General features: G+C 40.1%; 1 long non-coding RNA gene across 7 annotated transcripts in view; it reads left to right on the top strand.

Annotated features, from left to right (window-relative positions):
- LOC119157794 overlaps positions 1-20,738 on the top strand; it is a 786,943-nt gene that overhangs the window by 652,364 nt on the left and 113,841 nt on the right. For 6 of the 7 annotated variants that reach the window (XR_005107674.1, XR_005107672.1, XR_005107668.1 and 3 more), the window contains exons 8-9: positions 4,701-4,792; positions 7,009-7,095. This is a non-coding gene — a long non-coding RNA (uncharacterized LOC119157794). The remainder of the gene's footprint in view (positions 1-4,700; positions 4,793-7,008; positions 7,096-20,738) is intronic. The other variant, XR_005107670.1, reaches the window with a different exon arrangement.

Here is a 20,738-nt window from a genome sequence, read left to right as displayed (position 1 = left end):
AATATTTTTACTTCTTCAAAATGGCATAATTCAATGGCATTTTCCCTTGTGATTTGATAATCACACCTAAAATATTTTAAATGCTACCCGTGTTTTACAAATGTAAATATAAATTTATATATGAACAAGACAGCAGGTTAAATACTTTGTTGTATCCAAAATGTTTGTATATTTACTGGGATTGCTTCATTTTTAATCAAATGAAAGTAGAATGGTTTTTGATTCTTCTCTGACCAATGGGCGGGCATAACTTGATACAGTTTCAACCCTGATCACCTGCGTGTCAGTTTGATTCCCCAAATTTAGGAGCCTCAAATTGCTTTAATAGCACTGCAGCATAGTTATATTTCAGACTTCCTAGGCACTGGGAGGAAGCGCACGTCTTACTTTAAATGTCTTACTCTGAATTTAGCCAGCACTGAGTCTTATTTTTGTGTATTTATGTAACTACCTGAGCAGGATTATTTTTTTTATTATTGTTAAATTTGTTGCCTGTAACTAAGGCACAAACAAACACTAAGCCACTTTGTTGTTTGTCTAGTTTAAATGAAAATGTTGCGTTGGTATAGAATCAGTCTTGAAGTATTCTTTATCTTCTGAAAATGTTTCCAAGCAGAAATACTTCAAAAGCACATTTTCCATCCACTAAAAAAAAATGTTCAAAAAATGAAGTGCTTTTAAATGCCTATGGTAGCAGGTAAAGGAAACAACCATATTAAAAGAAATAATGAGAAAATAACCCAGGAACAGGCTCGTTCTTTTAGACTAATCATTTGCTTTGAGAGTAGGCTGAGTTTTGAACACCTAAAAATTGAAGTAGCAATAGGCTGTGGGCCAGGGTGGTAATTCATTTTGAGAGATCAACTTCAGGTTCTTTGAGGGAGACAAGGTTTCAGGGGTGGCTTTCCTGAAAGTCAAACCCATTGAGGCTGTCCTGTAACTGACTTCTGAGCAGAGAGGCAAGTATCACTAGCTGTGGTATAAAAGCTAGGTCCAGCCCGTGTCTCTTTGCATAAATAAACAATATAAATAATAGGGAATAAAGGAAGGGGACTGATGGAATGGTTTTATAGTCAATTTTTTGTACCTAGCAATAAAGGTTTACTTTAAAAAGAATTTTTTTTTTTGCTTCTTTGCCTTCATTGCTGCCATATTGACTTTCTGGTTCACAGTTTTACAGTCATGTTCTTGTTTCTGCTTACTATAAGAGCTGCTTGTCTGTTTCCAGAGCAGTGTTTTGTTTTGGACCATGTAAGGTAGTCAGTGCCCAGGAAGAGGCTAAGACACAGGCGTTGTGCACAGCGGTGCTTCTCCTAACATGTTCTGTGTGTTTCAGATAATAGTGGTTAGTGATCATCCACTGATGGACCTTTATCCTGCATGGATTTGTCTAATCCTACTTTGAACGTGTTAATACTCTTTGGCCTCTACAATATCCTCAGGCAGCAAGTCTCGCATGCTAATTGTATGTGGTATAGTGTTTGAACTGTGAAGAGGTATGTGTTTAAAGCTTAAAGTAGGTCCAGCCTGTCTTTGGAAGAATGGTGGGTTGATTCATCTTTGTAACCGGAGGACCTGAGCCTAATAAAAGAAACGAAGCGTATTTTGAATTGCAACCTGAGCAAATAATAAGGTGCGACAGTAAGAACTCCTGACTTGCTTACTTGAAAAGGTATGGAAGCTTAGAAGACATGCACAGTTATAATGCTGACTTTTTATTAATCAAGTTCAATCCTCATACTTGGTCTGAAAACTTTTGCAATTAGTGTTGATCTTCACAGAGGGAAGCTGTGAAATGCAGATGGTGAAACTTCTCCGCATGTTTTGTGCTTCTCTGTTTTGCCAACATGTGCTAGCATCAGACAGTAAATGTTGTGGAGTGCTTGGCCGCTCTGGTAGGAAAATGACGAGGAAAATACAGCCATTTTTAACTGATCCAACTTTCTTTTCAAATTCACTGTTGCATGGGTTATTTGTCAGTTCCTCAGATTATCCTAGGAAACCAGGAAAAAGATGCCTTGCTTCATTTGTATCAGATAGGGTTATGAATATTTCTGTTTATGCTCTGTTTGTGTGGAGGGAAAGGGACATTTCTGTTCTAGTTTCAGTTTCTGCTCTTAAGAAAGTGAAAACAAAGGTTGGTGGCACGCAGCTGTGTTATCTATGGGATCTTGTTCCTTGTTTGATAACAGGAGAGGTTCAGGCTTCTGTATATGGGTTTTTCATTTAGTGTCTCCTGTTCTTCACTATGTACCTGTACAGGGGTTATAACTCCTGCATCTGAGCACTTGTTCATCCCAGAGTGGTGAGGGACATATCAATGCTGTCCCGAGGAAAAACTCTCCACTAAGATTTCAGCACAAGTACTGAGCAGAGGCTCTCCTCTGTGCCAATATGGATGCAGCACAGATCTCGTAGAAAGAGAAAATCTGGGTTTCCCAAGCAAAGGGAAACCCAGCTGAGACAGAGGGATCTAAATCCTGCCCAAGAGGGATTTATCCCCTCTCTTTCCCTGCCCCTGTCTACAGCCAGGGATGAGGCAGCTGGGTGGGCTGCACACTGGTCGCAAGCCTTGCGCAGCACGTACAGTCTGTTGCAGAGATACCAGTACTAGCTCTGAGTCGGGTATTGCCACAACCAGAAGTAATGGGTTCGCAGTGAAAGCTGAGCAATGCTCTAAGACAGTAGCACCCCTACATCTGTCATGTTGACATGAAGCTGCTTTTAGTAACACTCAGCAGGAAGGGGATGGCTTGTTGGCCCCTAGAAGAGGCTAAAATGAGAGCTGCTTTTGTCCCTTGGTCCTTTTAGCTGCGGAGAACCTAATTTTAGCACAGTAGGGTTTATATATATATATGTCTATATACACACACGTATGCATATATACACGTTCAGGCTAAAATTTTAAATCATTGAAAAACCACAAAGCCTTGAATTAGAAGAGAGGTCAGGGGAAAGTTTATGAACTCCAGCTAGTGCTGCAAACAGAAGCAGCAGCTGATTCACCTCTCCCGAGGTCTATCCCTGTGGTGCGCCTCAGCAGGACCTTCAGCTCAATCATAATGACAGGCTTCTGCTAATGGAGCTTCATCTCACACGTAACCTCGGCGTGTAGCATCCAGGGCCAGGCAGCCTAACTCTGGCAGAGATGTCATGTTTTACTCAAAAGAGTACTTTGTAATTTAAAGAATTTTAAATTACAGCTTATTAGCAACAGTTCCTTCCTGAGTAGTGTCTAATGCAGCTGCACTTGATGCCATTACTGTAGCTTCACTGGAAGTGCGTGACTTGGCCCAGGCTGTAGATGTTAAGGCAGTATTTTCATGGGACAAGTAAGGGAGATGTGATTTTCTACAGCTGTAAGTACCTAAATACTTGTTGAAGTTTGGCTCTAATCACTGCCCACCAACTACAAGATCCTTGCTTCACCTAGTGTCAGCATCTCATAGGATCAACCATAAATATTTGTGCTTTTTTTTTATTGTAACTATTTCTGAGGAAAACAGGGCAACTGTTTGAAATACACTTTAGTGACTGATGGCAAGGCAATTACTTCAATTTAGGTTTCAGAGGAATGACTTGAGAGCAGTTAGATTATGTTTATCTTGTTAATTTAGACTGGCCTTTTAACTTTATTTTTCTTTATTCTCCTGAAATACAGTACCATCGCATGTTAAAAAAAAAAGTATTATGGAAACTACCTCTTATACAGGGGTTACAGAGCATCTCTTTATGAAGGCCTTTTTGCAGGCCAGCATTTCAAGCATTATAGTAGGTGTGTAGAAACTGAGGCCTGTGGAGGTGAAATGACTTTCCTAACTTTGCACAGTGAGCCACTGAAAAAGTTGGGCTCGAACAAAATTCTGGATAGACCTAGCTTTGTGTCAGGGGTTGCCATTATTCTTTCTCCAGCCAACTGTTGCTATCATTTCTGCCTTTGGCTACCACTGGTTCAAGCATCTTAAAAGATCTTCTAGTGGAGGCATGGTCACAAAACCAGGGCAGAGTCAGAGAACAGGCTGAGATTGGAGTGTGTTTGAGAGAAATGTTGGTAATCTTGATCAATCTTGAGAATAGAAGATATTTGAGATAAATTCTCAATTTCAAATCCCACATTAAACGGCTGCGTTTGTTGCCAACATGTACTTTGTAAATGCTGTATGTTTTTTCGTCTGGAGACTTGCAGAACTGCTTTAACCTGGCCCTGGTGAGATTAACATGGTATCCTTTCAATTACCTTGAGCAAAACATGCCAATTTTCTATTGCCTATTTTTAGGCTTCCAGCTGGGCCTAAGAATTGAAAAGTTATTAAAGAAAGCCAAGATCTGAGCAAATGTGCCTGTTATAAATTGTAATATAAACCACTTATAAGTATAGGTTTTATCATCCTAGAGTTATTTCTTAATTTAAATGTTTCATGTGCATATCTTGGAGATGGGGACGTATTTGGGTGAGGAACGTGATTATAAAAGCTATTTCTTTGTATGCCAGACTGTGATTATTCCAGATTGTAAAAATAAAAGTATTACACATCTGTGAAATACCTGACAAACTTCTTTGACAAACCAGATGTTAGACTATCTAATACTTATTTTAAAGATATGCACACAAATGAAAAAATACATGCAAACTTATTCTGTTGCGATGATAATGTTATTGCTGTAGCATTGTTTTGTTTTGCTTTTCATGTCTCCTGCAGTGAGGGCAGTGTGAGCATCTGAGTCTGGTTCCCATTTGTTTTGCTTGGAATGTGTTGGGCTGTCTTGAATGTCTTCCATTGTTATATGGACGGTAGGTACATGTGCAATAGCTCTCTTAATGTAGGGCATGGAGACATACTGTAGGTATATAGTATAATTAACTGTGCGGCTATTCAGGAGCAGCTGTTCCCTATTGTTGTTGCAGCACAACAAAGCCTTAAGGCAGCACTTGTTAGTATTTATGGAAACCCATTAGCCAGTTTGTGAATGAGCCTGCAAAAGAAGAGGAAATTCTGATAATAATAAACACGAGTTCTTGTTAAAGCTGGAGAACTCCAGCTATCCCTATCACTCACTGCTGGTAAAGGCTCTCGTCCCTTTGATTTTTACCACAGAGTAGATCCAAACTTTCTCTGAAACACCAATTGAAAATCCAAATGAGTGAACTCCTTTCCAAGGCAATGCTTTGCTCCTCCCAGCCCACTGCATTTTTTAAAGGAAATCAGAAACTCTTCCCACTGCAATCCAGTTTTGGTGCCAGGATGTACATAGGAAATACTATTTCCTGCCTGTGCTGGCAAGTTTAGTTATTAAACCACTTCCTCCAAGAGCCAAACTGCTTTGAAGAAGAAATAAAGTTCAAAGCCTTTCTAAGAGACCATTTGTTGTTCTTATGTGCCTAACCTGAATGTTACGCTGCACGCCGTATAAGTAAAAAGAGTTTAATCTCTTGAAGACGGGCTGGCCGTTGTTCTAGGTCACTGGGTTGGGAGAAGCAGGAACAGGTTACAACGGCGTTTTTAGGAAGCTGCTTTCTGAGGTCGAAGGGGCTTGTTGCATTGGTGCTAGAGAGGTGAGCGCCAGCGAGCCGCCGCAGGGCCATTGAACAGCTTCTTGCAGGACAGGCAGCGGCTCCAGACTGCTTGCGGAGACAAGGAAGCTTGTGCTGCCATCCATATGTGTTCATCTGGACATTGGGTAGCTCGGAGTCCAAATGGATGGAGCAGATAGAAGGCAGATACCTCAGAGCACTTTCTTCTTTCTGTCAGAGACACCTCACTCTTACAGGCATTCCACATTTAGTTTTTAACTGGCAATACAGGCTGTGTAATTGTGATAGTTACCCATCCTATTCTGCGGCAAAAATGATGCTGTGTGACCGGTATCCAGTCAAAACCAACAAGGGGAACTCAGACAATAACCACCAAACAATCTACAGGACAAAAATTATCCATAAGTGAAAATGTTTCCAGAAATCATTTGATGTTACTGCTTGTGCTCCAGCTTCACCTTAAACAGGATAGACAATTAGTTGGGGAAAAAGGTTCTAGTAACAAGTTCCCTGCTCTGAATCTGATAAAAGTAATAAGGGAGGTTTGAAAAGTGGCGTAGGCATTTTCTAACCTTGGAGCATGTTAGCAGTAAGGTACATTTGTGAAGAACAGCAGCAGTGAAATGTTTATTATTGTGCACCTCCATCCTTTTTGTATTATTCTGTGAGGATGGGGCCGCTTTTCATCTGATCTGTGCTGCCAAGGCAGATAAGAGAGGTTTGTATGATGTCAGATCTGAAACCAAGAGACCTGTAGACAGGTTCTGAGCAGTGATGCCTCTGGCAACTGGTTTCAAGGCAGAGCTTATGTAGAGTGCCTGAGGTTTTAATAAGCGTATAGATGTCTGAGTAGCACTTAAAGAGCATGGGAGGTGACAGGCTGACCCAGTCACTTTCATTAATTGGAATCAAGTTACCTTTTCACATCTGGGCAGAACACTGTGCTGGATATTTAGGGAGTGAACAATATGTTGCCATTGTCTCTGTGCACTGGGTCCTCGGTAACTAGTGAACTGGGACATGAAAAGTAAGTTGATAGTAATAGGTGATGTTCACGGCTGAGAGAACACCAGACTGCGTAAATCATGCTTGCAAAAGTGCAAGCATAAATCATGGAGATCTTCCCAACATGTGCTTGTCAAAGGCTACTACTGTTCATGTGTGAGTTCTACGCAGGCCAAATCAAATGCACAGTTTTTGATGGTTTTTGTTTTGTGCTGGTCAGAGTTGAGGGCTAAATCTTCAGGTGGCTCTATCAAATACTTCAGTAATTATTGAGAAGTACACAGGTGTATACAGAATTATCAATTGTAAGGATGTTGAGTTCAATTTAGGTTTATTTTTAAAAAAGATGAAAGAGCAGAAAATCTATATCCTAGCTGCTTGATCTGTGAAAAGCTGAATTAAAACCAAAAAGACTGATTTGTCCATTTGTGTAAGTTAAAAATGTGAACATTTACTTTATTTCATTCCAGATCAGGCCTCTTAGAAGTCTATTTCTGTCAGTGCAGTGAGCATCCTGCAGGAAGGGTGACATATCCTGAAGCAATTTAACAAAGCAGGTTTGTAAGATATTTGTTCTAATATAAAAAGACCATAAAACCTCAGCAGCACAGTGAAGAACACAAAACTGTAAGCCAGGGAAGAAAAGGCCTTGGAGGAAACTCATGGACAGTGACTTGAAATCCAAGATTTGTTTGGAGAAAAAAAATTGTTGCTGTTTGAATCTATTTTTTGTCAGTGATGTCCCCAAGTGAACCTTAAGATAACCCAAACATTTAAAAATCATAACTTGGGACCCACACCACAGGAAGGACTGACTAAATGTGCTTATAAAACATGTATCTTTCTTCAACATGGAAACTTCTTGCAGTGTTTTGACAAAACATTTCTAGACTTGAAGGTGAACTGACTGATACAAGAATAGAAAACCAAAGTTGGTTTTGTAAACTCTGGAAAGTTTACATTTTGAAAAACATTAGTTATTTCACTGTACTACAAAATCAAATTGCAGATCCCTACAAAAATATTTCAGAAAGTGTTGTTTTCTGGGCAGCTTTCCATAGCGTTCTCGATTATGTTTTATTAAGGTTGAATTGATTTTAATCTACTTCTTGTCTTTTTGAGTCTTTGGGATATATTTTGGTCATTTTTGAGCCTTTTGCATAAATGTAAGGCTAGAAGCCTACATGAAAGCCGAGTTTCTTCTCTGATCTCAAACATTTAAGGAGTTAGGGTTTAAATAAAAGCATTCAATGTTGTAAGATCTGAAACAAAATTTTGGCATTGACAACACTGTGGGTCTAATACAAGGCTTCCATCTTAGTTACTTTTTATGGCGTCTAGTTCAATCACTGCAGAGCAGGACTGTGCCTGGTTAACATGAACTTAGCGATGCAAAACTTAATTCATGTAGTTTAACAGACTGGAGTCCAGGTGTACTTGGAGTCTGCTTCTGGAGGTGTTACAGTTCATGACAGAGGGGTCTGCAGAGTTTGGTCCATTCAGTCTGAAACAGACTAGCATTGTTTCTGTAAAACATATACTGAGGTATCGTTAATGAACATACATATGTATTAGATACGTGTGTATATTCTCCCATGCACAAACTGTGGGTCAGACAATGAACAGCCAGCCATGTGTCAGCGTAGCAGATGGAACAGCCAGCCATGTGTCAGCGTAGCAGATGGAAAGAAGTAGAAACCTACTTTCTAGTCTTTCTTTGTCCTCTCTGCCAGCAGTCACTGTCCTGGTACCTGTGCTGACCTCCCGGACTTGTTCAGAGTCTGTGAATACCTGACCCTTGGGCAGTGAGAAGCATCAGCCACTAACTCTCTGCATAACATCTAACTGTACTGCAGCTTTCCCCAAGAATATTTGCTTCAGCTGCTCTTAGCTGATAGGAAAAGGCTGTTCATTCCCTTTGCACTAGAAATCTGAATATTCCCAGGTTGGTGAGTCTGGCTGACTGTCAAGTCCAGCCTCATTCCAGGTTTCTGGGCTGAAGTATACCGCTGCTGCAATTACCTTACTGCTAAACATCATCTCAAACCTCTGCATCAGGTAAAACTGGCATCTTCACATGAAGTTCTTTGGAAATTATAAATTAACTTAAAAACGTGAGTTTTATATGATATGAGAGATTTGGGGGAATTTTTTTCAGCTAGCGTTCCTGTTTTCAAGCGTTTCATTCTAAAATGGTCATATCTACTCTAATCAAGTGAATCTAATCTGGGTTAAAACTAATGACATGCAGACTGCATTAAATTCCATGTATATATTTTAAACGTTCAATATAAGTACACTTGGGTTTTTTTACTATTTAGTATCTTTTATTGGTGCAGAACCCAGAGGCTCTGCTTGGGAATGGGAGCCCATTTTGCAAGTTGTGATGAACAGACACAGAAAAAAAAACGTCCCTTCCCTGGCGAGTTTCTGAAATTTTGCACGCCACAGCATCTGAAGCCAGATCTAAGTCTCTGTCCCACCTTTCAGTACCATACTCCACTTAAAGAAACTACCAACCCCTACTCTTTAGAGAATTTCTGGCCTGATTCAAAATGAGAACGGCTCTGTCATCTCTGCCATTCTGGATTGTTTTTTAGTGAGGAGAAGTTTTGTGCTTGGGTAGCAGAAAGAAGTTCCTGTGAAAGATGATTTCTTTTATCACTTTTTTTTCTTTTTTAGCGGTTAAACAAAAATATTTAATGTTTAACTAACTCTACTACTTGTAGAAACCCACTGACAGTTGGTCCAGTCATCATCTCACTGAAGTCAGTGGAAGGAATCTAAGCGGGTAAACAAGCCCACTGTTTTTAATTTAAGATATAGGGAAAGGTTGCTGGGTGTATAGATTTGACTGGTTATTCTAGTGCCACTTAATGGAACTAAAATGGCTGTGTTTTCAAGTGTCATTAACTGCTCTAATTTCATTAGTCTATGATCCTCTTTCCTGGACTACAGTTTCACTGCGCTACTCACAGTAAAAATGACTTAGAGACCCTGTGTAAAATCTTTATTTACACAGGTATAGCTGCCACGGGAAAACGCCAGTTGGTTATTTTGGGAGCTCTTAGGCTAAAACATGTCTTGAAGTCATGGTTTGGGAGGTTTATGGGTTTTTTGTTTCTTTTTATCTAGATTCTGCAATCACTTTTTTATCTGAAAGCATATGACACTAATCTGTCTGACCCATGTATTATGCAGTCCCAGGAAGGCAAAATTTAAGAGAAGATTATATCTATTATAGAGTATCTTATCTATTAAGTGTTGTCAACTGCTAGTTGCCTTGCCCAGTGTACTAAATTTGTTCTGACTGCTTTTGTTCATCTATACATAACAAAAGGTGTCTCACAATACTGAATCTTGCTGTAATGAGAAAAAATGTTAAGAAGAAAACTCCATGTTGAACATTAAAGTGACAATGCTATTCAGCATACCGGGGTGGGTGATTCACACCGTCGGTGGCACGTTCTGTAACACAAGGAAACGAAGAGAACCAGACAAGGGCTAGTACTTAAAATTACATGAGCAAAAAAATGTAAATGGACATCACCAGACTACTGATTCTTTATTTCATTTGCAGAGCTTAAAAAATACTAGTTACCATCAGAAAAAAAAAAAAAAAAAAAAAAAGCAGAGAGTTTTAAGCAGAGCTGTTTGCTGGAATAGTACATATCTTCCTTTGACAGTCATTGATCTATTTTTCACATATAAGCTATAGAGTGTATTAGCTGTATATATTAGCTAAGAGAGTATGAGTTCTCGAAGGAACAGATGGTTATTCCCAGCCTGGACAGCACTTTTTAAGCATTAAGAAATCTATACAACTGTTCAAGTGAATTACCTGGGTTTTGCTACTGCAATTTTAAAGCACAGTGTAGACTTAAACAGTCCCTACCGCTAGCACCCTCAAAAAATTAGAAGTTTCCTTTCTTATGCCCTCTTCATTTGCCATGCACTTTAAAAATGACAGTTGTCGTCCCTATGAAGATTAGAAGATTTATGTTGGGTATGTCACATGCTTTGATGGTAGTATTGCCCCAGGCTTTTGTCATCCAACCTACAGGGATAACAATGTATAATGGTAGTGCTTTTTTCAGAACACTGTAAGTATACAGATATTATTAAATTTTACTATTACCACAGGGAATGAATCAAAGCCTCCAATAAGCAAATGAACTATATATTATTGTCCTGCCTTTATAATTTTTGTTCAGTATTATCTGATTGCATTCTTATTATCACTTAGTTGTTTCTCTGCATGTAGTTTTATCTAATTTCTCTTTATTTCAGTCACTTCAGAGGAGATAAATGGATTCCTTCAGACTAATTGCTACTTATTTAAAAAAATGTGAACCTTCTGTAAGAGTTTCAAATCAGTAGCTTAAGCTAGCTTTTACTGTCTATGGAATTTATCTTGAAGAATTTCATCACTGTAGAGTCTGTTAATAAGTCATTTTTTTGAAGGCGCTTTCAGTTTGCCCTTACCTGGTCTGCCAAAATTTTTAATGCAAACAGATTATCATAGTTAAGTAGATAATGAGATATTTACTTCTTTTAGTATCTATATGGATTGGAAATACCACTGATAGACCTTGCAGCTGCATGAGTTTCAATGTGAAGTGTCTGACAGAGAACTAGAATAAAAATAAATACCGTGTTATCTTGATTTCTCCATTCTTATATGACAGAGGAAGCAGCTGCATTGTTTATCTGATGGAAGGAATGTTACGAGTATGTTTAATTAGATGTAAAAGTACTTTGTAATACTGGAAAAGTAAACAAAGGATAAATGACAAGATGAGCTCAAGTCATCTAAGATGGTTTAATTCACAAGTGTTGTACCCTTTCATATAATTATTGCAGTATGTGTCTGTACATCAGAATCAATGTATGCAATCTATATTCAACAGCATATCAATTTCTCATCCCCGTTAGCAAGCTTTCTTCTTTTCCCAGTGCGGTTGGACAGTGAGTTCATGGAGCCTAATTCTCACGTATCCATTTGCACTAATTTTCAGAGGGTTTCATCTATTCTTTCCTTGGTGCGAAAGCAAAATCCAGCTTCCTATTGCTGTTCTATAAAATGTTTGAAGTCGGTATGGTTTTAAAAGACACTTTAATCCCGAAGCATTGAGTGATGCTTGAGTAGGAAATGGGATTGTCATAGGCCACCTGAAATTAAGCTTCAGCAATACAGCCTGCATAGTTTAGTTTTCTCACTCAATTCTAATAGCTGCTCGCAGCAATAGTTGCAGCGCAGTAGCCTCAGATGAATACAGTCCTGATTATTGTTGGTATCAGAGGAAAAAGCACAGCGCGGGAGTTAAAATATTTACAAGTCTTAGGCTTTCTGAGGGAACAGATGACGTTTCACAGTTAAAATATAGTTTTCCAGGGATGTAAGCCTTGAATTGTTGAGTGAAGGTTTCCATGTAAGTGGACAGAACATAAAGATCCTCCAGGATCTGGGATGTGGATTCTGATGAAAAACACGTTCCATGTGAAAAAGTCCTGATATTTACAACCAGCTACCTCAAAAGACTCAGTGAGAGCCATAAGACATAATTAGATCGTGAAGTTTGATCCCTGCCAAATTCATAATTTAAGTCAATGCTTAAGTCACATCTCTACCAACAACAACAGCATAAAGGAACTGCCATTAGTGCATGGAACTGATGCTTTCATGTGCTAATACACAGATCACTCCAATTTTCTGTTAAAATCAGGACTCAAGAAGTCCTAACTTAATCCTCAGCCTCTGCGAATTCTCTAAGAGGTGGCTTTTTCTTAATTATTTCAGTTTCTGAAAGAATCTTTTTAAAAATCCATTAATATATATTTTAAAGTCTGAGTGTCTTATGTGAAAGTAAAGTTTAGAAAAAGTATGCTTTGCCTGAGGTTAGGCAACTCTTTGTTCAGGACTTATTTCAATAGATCAAGCTTTCCAGCATATGCATTCTTCCTAGGCATTCTCCATCTTTCACAAATATAGCAAAATAAACATGAAGGAATATCATCAAGAAGAAGATATGCTGCTTGTGTAAGTAATTATGTCCCTTGTTAGTTCACTATAAAGTAATTTTCTTCTCCCCCCCCCAGCTCTTTACATTTCTTAGTGTGCTCTGGAAGGTATTTTTACTTAATTTTGTTTAGAAATTTGAACAGCAAGAGAAAGTGAGAGATGATTACAGACTTTATTTAAGGGTTTGATTTTGGTTTCTCTCTGTTCTTATATCAAAGATAAAATGGAAGTGGTGGTGTCATGTTCAGGTAATGAGATTTTATATTAAAAAGAATAAATTAAGCTCATAAAGCCAATGGCAGGAGGGACATGAGGAACCATTTCTAGCTCACAAAAAGGACTTTATACATTAATGCAGTGAGCATCAAGAGTTATTAGGAGCTGAAATTCAAAGCTCAAAGGATGTCAAGTGCTTCAAAAGCAAAGGCTTATTTTGTATTGTTTATATTTAGAAGTGATATGGAGCTCCCTTGAAATATCTTACCCATGATGTCAAAAATCAAAAGCATTATGGGGAGAAAAAGAACTTGGGACATTTCCCTTGCAAACAAGAGTTCTGTCCATGACACACCAGAGGATTCCTCTGAGGTACAGATTTGTACACAGCACTACTTACCAAAAAAATACAAACATCCTTTCTGCTTAGCTGCACGTTGTTGCTTGCCTTGAAAATTCATAGTACACAGAAAGGTTTTACTGTTAACATTCAGTACTTTTTTTTTTTTTTTTTTTAAGTAAAACCTCAAATCCTGGAGTATCACTATGTGGTCATTTTTTAAGTAGATTTTTTTTTTTTTTAAAGCTCTGTGACATTTTTCTTTAATGGCTGATTTTTTTTTAATGTCAGCTACATTTTTAAAGCATGAGGCCTGGTTGTAACTGGCCTCGGCACTGCTACTGTACATCAGACTGTACTATTTGATCATTAATTTATCACAGTTCTAGCAGTTTGTTTGACAGGTGATAGTGCTTTCATCTAATGGCTACACAGCAAGTGTGTGGTGCACTAAAGAGTGGATGCCACTGACTAGAGTTAGAAATCAGCAGACAACAGCCGCTTTGCAGAGCTTTATCGATTTACTAGAATCATTTAAAGATATGAAACAACTGGAATAATGAATGCCAATTCAGCTCACTGTAGGGGTTTTTTCTTCTAGTTATTTAGTTTGGAGTATATTAATAGAGTTTTGTTGCTAGTGTTGTTATTACAACTATTTGCAGTGGTAAAAGAGGTGCAGAAATCAAGGTGCAAGTTTGAATATTTGTACTGGAAATACAGTGTGTGTGTGTGATCAGTGCAGCTTAGGAAATCGATACTTGGCAGAAGTATGAGGCATATTGGAAATATTATGGATATTTAACCTGTAAATTCAGCTTTTCTTAAAATTGTCTAGTGAAAATGTTCTCTGAATTAGGTATATAATTAGGACTGTTGCACTAATGGGAGATGCAAAATAAGGCATCTTTTGCCAGCATGTAACATCGAGGGGGGGAAAATATATTTAACCTATTACCTTTCGTTTCATGCTTTGTTCATGACATGTGTAAAGCGTGGTGCCTGCATCACAAGTTACTACAGTGCTGGTACAGACTGGTGCGCTCCAGCTGTGCCACTGGCCAGGACTGGCTGGCCGTGAGCTCGCTGTGCAGCCCATCCACAGCACAGCACCTCTGCCCATTGCCCATCAGCAAGTGGAGCCACTACGTGCCTACAAAGTCGCTCTGCCTGAGATCCCAGCTGGATCTAGGGTTGCAGCTGGGCTGTTGTGCATATGGAAAGTTGTAATCTTCAAATCCTACCTCAGAGCATACTTCAGTCCAGAGGACTTGAGGATATAAGCTTAGATCACTGCATTCAGCAGTGCATTCTTCGCCAAAGGCAGGGATGGTATATTTCCATGAATCCAGTGCCCTGGTTTACAACAGCAGAACCTGGGGCCCATTCCAGTAAGGTGCTAAAGACACAGTAACCTGTAAACCAGTTAGCAGTCCCGCAGACTTCAGAGACTCTCCAATCCTGAAGCACTTTGCTACAGCAGGTCTTAGCTGAAATTATATCTAGAGGTGGAAGGGATGCTTTGAATTTTAAAGTCAGTGTCAGTAGATGTCTGCCCCTGATGTTGGACAAGTCAGCTTAGGCCTTAGGCCAAAGCTCAGATGACTCATGGAAGTTAATTAGTTTTCTGAGGTGCTGATTGCTCCTATTTCCCACTGAAGTCAATAGGGAAACTCCCACGTGTTGTAGTGGGAGCTGGAAACTGGCCATGAAGTGTTGTGGGACATCCAGAAGAAGCAGTGTTGCCTTTTGTAGTGGAGACAGTGGGAGTTGCTTACAAGCATGAAGGAAACCAAAATGATGCCAAAAGAAATTTTATTTTCCTCCTCCTTAGTGGTTGTTACAAAAATCACAAGTAAATAGTAAACACAAAAGTTTGTCAAGCATTTTCAGTATTCATTTTAAATGTACCTGGATGCATGCATACGTGCTGCCTTTTCTCTTTTAATTACAAGTCACAGGAACGCTGATGGCTGCAGCGTTGCCCTGTACCTAGTCCTGAGTGAGATGATGGTAATTAATCTAAAGTTATTACTAGACTACTGCCTCTGGGTTTGTAGTAGCTCATCAACGTCAATGAGTTTTTTTCTTCAAGAAGGACGCTGTTCCTTGGCTTCCCACGTCAGCAAGTCACCACCACTGCAGCTGAGGGTGGATGATGGTATTTTGCTCAGGAAGAGCTAGCGGGATTGCCAGGCCTGGGTTACATGGACTGCAGGCAGAACGATGCTAGAGGCTGACATGCCATAAAGCCTGAGATCTAGAGCCTCCCTTTGCTGAAGCTATGAAAATTTACGTGGGTCAAAAATCAACATGGGGTTCTTAATGTATAGATAAATGTGTGTGCATTAGTAAAGCTTCTACAGGATTGATCGTGAACTCTTTTTACTGTAGGCTTTTAAGTTTCTGTGCTGTCAGTCTGTCACATTTCCATCATATTAGTTCTTGCTTGGTTTGTTTGGAAGAAGGTTCTCCAGTTACTTCTGAGTAAAACCAGGTTAAATTTAATTGGTATTAAAGTGAATGCAAAATCATCTGCTCTGGTGAGGACTTAAACTGGGACTGTTTTAGTGATAGTTAAAAAAAAAAAAGAAAAAAAAAAGAAAAAATTGCTGCGCTTTTGTCTTGCTTTCTCTCCCTTTGCTGTGGAGTGCCAGTTTGGAGTTGCTCAGAGTCCTGTGTGAGCTGCAAATCATGATCTGCCTTTCCATTTGTCTTCCTGCCTACAGAACCACAAGCTAAAAATACCCTGGACGAGCAATTCCCTTCATCTTCTTGCTTCAACTTGCCAATTCCCAGTCCAGCTCCTCCTCCTTCCACTGTTTGAGTGCCAATCTGAGGAGCTTTCTTTACATTTTTGGCTATCACATTTCCGGGGGGTGGGATGGGTTTCCCCACAGCCAACCTGGTTATAAATAGTTACTTGCCTGAATGAAGAGCTTGCGTCCTTGGCAGGTGGTCTGAAAGAGCAATTGCCATGTGATGGAGCCATATCTTGTCTTATCTTCTCCTAGAAGTACTGCCTCTGGTTCTGCGTGGTCTTTCCTAGAAGATCCTGCTCAGATGATTTCAGCGTTAAGTCCCGATGCATTTCCACTGCGATGGCAGTGGAAGTGCTATGTGAATTTTTCCATTTGCAGCAGGATAAGGAGGTTGGGCTCAGGAGGACAGATTCTCCTCTCTATTGCTGCTGAAAACCAAGAATAATTCAGCTGGAATGACTGAGGTCCTCCCAGCGATAGTTTTATACCACAGAGATCAAAGTCTGCCCTTCTTCCCTCATATTTTGAGCTACGCTTCAACCAATATGCAAACTATGTTTTTATCTTCTCTTTCCCTGCTTCTAATTCCCACAGTTGAAATCCTGGCTTAAGCCACAAGTAATACCCCGCCTCCTTCCAACACGAAGATCCATGCCCTTCCCACCTGAAAATCCCAGCCACAATTTGTATTTTCAGTGTGAATAATATGTACATCTACAACCCAAATCCTGTATCTCTGTCCCCGGGGCTGCCCTTTCCCACTCTTGCCACGGCTCTTGTGGTCTGGCAGTAGGGGGCAGGCGGACGGGGTAGCCTACGTGAATGCAAATGCGCGGTGGTGGGCAAGCTTGGCTTGGGTCGGCTTGTTTGTTTGTTGCTGCTGTTTTTGCTGCCCTTGCTCATCAGAGCCTAAATCTCTGGAAAACATCTAGCGTGATTCACATAAACACTGAAGACAAGTAGGATTGGACTTGCTGAGGGGAGGAATAAAAAGTGGAGGGGAACACTTGGTGGGAATCGGCTGTCCGACATGGTGCAGCGAAGACTGGGATCAAGAGGTATGCCAAAAAGCTCTTTGTCTCACATGCACATTAGGATAAGTAACATTGCTCCTCGCCATCTGTCTCTCCCTATGAACCTCTGCCTCGTTCCCATGTAATAAGAAGATTCATAGAAGTACCAGCTGTGACCTTACAGGGAAGCCTGAGAAACTTTGCCTTTTTAACCAGCACTGGGAGAGTCAGATTTGGCACCGTTGAACACAGTTGTGTGTGTGTAATTTTTTGTTGTTGTTGTTGCTCCGTCGCCATCTCTTCCCCCAGCAGTCATGCAGTGTTCATAGAAAAACGAAAGTGGCCATGGCAGTTCAGGAGAGGCTGGCAGCTGCCAAACGTGAGTTTCAGTGAGCTGCTTTCTCCTTTGTTTTCTCATACTCTAATAGGGCTGAATAACAGGAGAGGAGACCGTCAGATGCAGCGATTTCCTAGTCCCTGGCTGCTGGTATGGGTCAAGGACCATAGTAGTGACCAAGATGAAACCCAACGTGTCAATATTTATTGTATTAAGCTGGCACAAAGCATATAGAAAGGCTGCCAGCTTTGGAGCTCCCTTACTCATGTGGGGATGTGCTCCCCTATGGGTTAAATATAAGCTGTGTCCTTCATAACCCATTTGCAGGACATTTGGCAACTGAGCTTGCTGGCAGCGAACCCCGTGTGCGTGATCAGGCCTACGATTATGTTGTAGATGTCATACAGCTATGATGCAGGCGAATTTATAGCGAGCTGTTCCGTAAAGCAGGATTCAAGCCCTTGTTTCACACGTTCATGGCAGAGCAGACTGAAAATTCCCTGACCCATAAATTTGTGACACCTGTGTGAATGACTCACTCTGAATTCAGAGTCATCCTGAAAAATTAGGGGGAAATGATTTCAAAATAAGAAAAATGTGGTTCTTTGGCTAATCAAAGTGTAAAGGAAGAAATCTAATATGGATTCAGCTAAACCATTTAATTCAAACCCAAATTAAGCACTTGATCAAACCTGGTTTTAGTACAGTGAAGCAAATGTCAAATCGAAACATTTCATTTGCTAATACCCAAAGAAGCAATTTTACTTTTTCTTTTAATACACCTACCTGAAAATGTTATCCACATGGCTTTCATAGGATATTGCAATGGATCTAAATCTATATTTTTGCTGTTGAAAAAAAGTAAGATCAAGAAGTTTCCATATTATAATTGTAGGGAAAATATAATTCCATGGGTATTCTTCTGGATAAAATAAATGCTAAGTTTTCTAAAGTGCTCCTGAAATTTCCCTCTTGAGCATCTGTGTTTCTTAGGAAACTCATTGTAACTGTATAAAATCAGTTCCTCCAAACTTCATGCTCATGGGTGCTGAGATATTTCAAAAGCAATTTACCCTTAAAATTTGAAAAATTAGAACAAAAGTGTATTGTCTTCGCCTCCTTTGCAATTGTCATGGAGGGGGAACTTGGCTTTTCACTGGGACTGCAGGAGCGTGTGTTACTGAGACACTTGAAAATTGCACCCAATATCACCAAGAGCAGCAGATGGATCTGTCAGCTGTTTTGCTGAAAATGGTGAATATCTTCCCTGGAACATTCATAAGTTGCCTGAGGCAAAATTTCACAGTGGAAACAGTGAGATTTCTCTTTACATAACATTCCTAGTACTCACAAAAGTCTAGGTCCCCCCCGCCCGTCGGATTAAAATACCCATGAAGCAGATGATGATGAATAGGCACAGCTGGGCTGTGAGAAGGGCATTTTCAGAAGTCCTCGGCCATAGCCTGACCGTAGTCCATCAAAGCTGCAGTGAGCAGCAAATGAACACTGTCTTTAGGAGTTGCTGTTGTTGCTTATTTTCACGTTTAGGTGGAGACCGAAATAGGCTCCAGTGATGACTTGTGCCTTCCTCTTTCCATGGCTCTTCGCAGTGGAGCGAGAAGAGTCTTCCTCATGCGGTTACCTGGAGGCTGTATAAGAGCACTCACATCAGGAATTGGAGGTGTCCCAAGTCATGTATCATAACATACTCGCTGCCTTTGACCGATGATATACGCATCCAAGGGGAGAGCTAACCACAGCTGTGGAGATAAGGGAAATCCACTGTGCATGTGAACGTGTGTAGGTCCCCAGGTAGAGCAAGGTCTGAGCCTCAGGGAAAGGGGCCGCTCTTTGCATCGTGGACGGTATATTTCAACAGTACAGCTTGGCACTGCTCCTATCCACCAGTACTTCAGAGAGTTTAAATTGGCTTTCTGCAAATATTTGTGAGCCTGATCCAGGGCTCCTTTTTGTTGACTTTGTTTCAGACGGTCACGCGTAAGAGCTAATCACGTTGGTGTTCACCATAAAAAAAACCACAGGTCCCCTGAATTTGTTCATAGGTTGTACTGTTTGGCTTATAGATACAGGGCAAACCTTGTTCTATAATTTTCTATTGAAATAAAGATTGCAGCCTGAATTTAACAAAGGGTTATCTGTGTTTTCAGGTTAATTTGTCATTAAGGCAGGGTGTGAAATAAAACCCAATAGCTGTCTCTGAATAATTATGCTCTGGATAAGAATATCTTTTGTTCAAAAGGATGTTAAATGGACAGGTGTCAATTAAGATTTGCCCAGTTAGTCTGTTGCAATAAGAGGACCTCAGACACTGTCTTAATTATAATACCTTTTTAAAGTTTATTCTTGTTACTACTTATTTTTTAATACATTACAACGTCTGTAGCCCAAAATAATGTTTAAATCTCTCTTAACTTTCATTAATGACATTACTTATTGCAGGAAGCAATCAGAAGTGTTTCTGAGAGTGAGGTTTGTTATGGGCTTCATAAGTGTTTGAAGTTGGCTGGCAACTTTGCATAAATGCCACACAGGACTCTAGTTGCTTCTATGGGTTTTACACAGTTTTGATCATCCATTGTCTGATGCTCTGAGAAATTATTGTTTGCGTTTGCATATTGCTACTGTAGGCAAAATAGGAGAAAGTACTATGCGTGCACTTATACCAAGGGGGATTTCCACACAGTTTCCAAGGTTCAGCTCCAGCTTTTGTCAAATCTTACCCTTGGAAGCCTGAAATATTCAGTGGCTTTGTAATAGGAAGCATTCATACATTGGAGCTTAGCCTTTTCTATCAATCCAGAAAAAGTTATTTTCAAGAAAATCCTAGACCCGAAGTGGAAGATACAAGATATTTGACATCAGCTATGTGCAGATGCAGACTTCAGGTCAAGTTTTGAACTCAACTTCATACAGTAACTTTGTGTGATTAGTCTTAACTGGGACCAGACTCCTTAATGGGAGAGCTATTGAACAAGTGCTTGCATGTATAGGGGTTGCTGGTATAATCAGCCCTGTCTTTTGAACAGGAGGAATGAAAGCTCTCGACTCAGGCTGCCATGAATTTTGTTTTATTTGAAATCTGATTGGAAAGTTTGTGATGTGACTCAGTCTGCGCAACAAAAACAACAGTCATTTCTTGGTGACATTCCTCCAGAGGCCTGGCTATTTGCACCTCTGTCCTCTGCTGTGGGATGTGGGCTTTCTTAGGTCATTAACTGGCGCGAGGGCCCAGGGGGTGAGAACACCTACCAAGCAAGGCCTGTGAGCAACAGCTCAGGCTGAGTAAAATAACGCGGGTTTGGGCATCCAGTGAAAGTGTGAAAAGCTTTAGGCTTTCCTCTAGTGTCTTGTTTTCTCAAGGGAACCATATGCAAGCTCTGCAAACAAAATGGAAATATTTTATGTTCAAAGCAGACATCTAAATGCATCTCCCAACCACTGGGCTCCAGCTATTACTAATTCTGTCTTCTGTGACCCAGTGTAACACTC

This window comes from Falco rusticolus, chromosome 15, assembly GCF_015220075.1.
Source record: "Falco rusticolus isolate bFalRus1 chromosome 15, bFalRus1.pri, whole genome shotgun sequence".
Lineage (NCBI taxonomy): Eukaryota > Metazoa > Chordata > Aves > Falconiformes > Falconidae > Falco > Falco rusticolus.
Note: the sequence above shows the minus strand (reverse complement) of the source record. Positions and strands in the feature narration are given on the sequence as shown.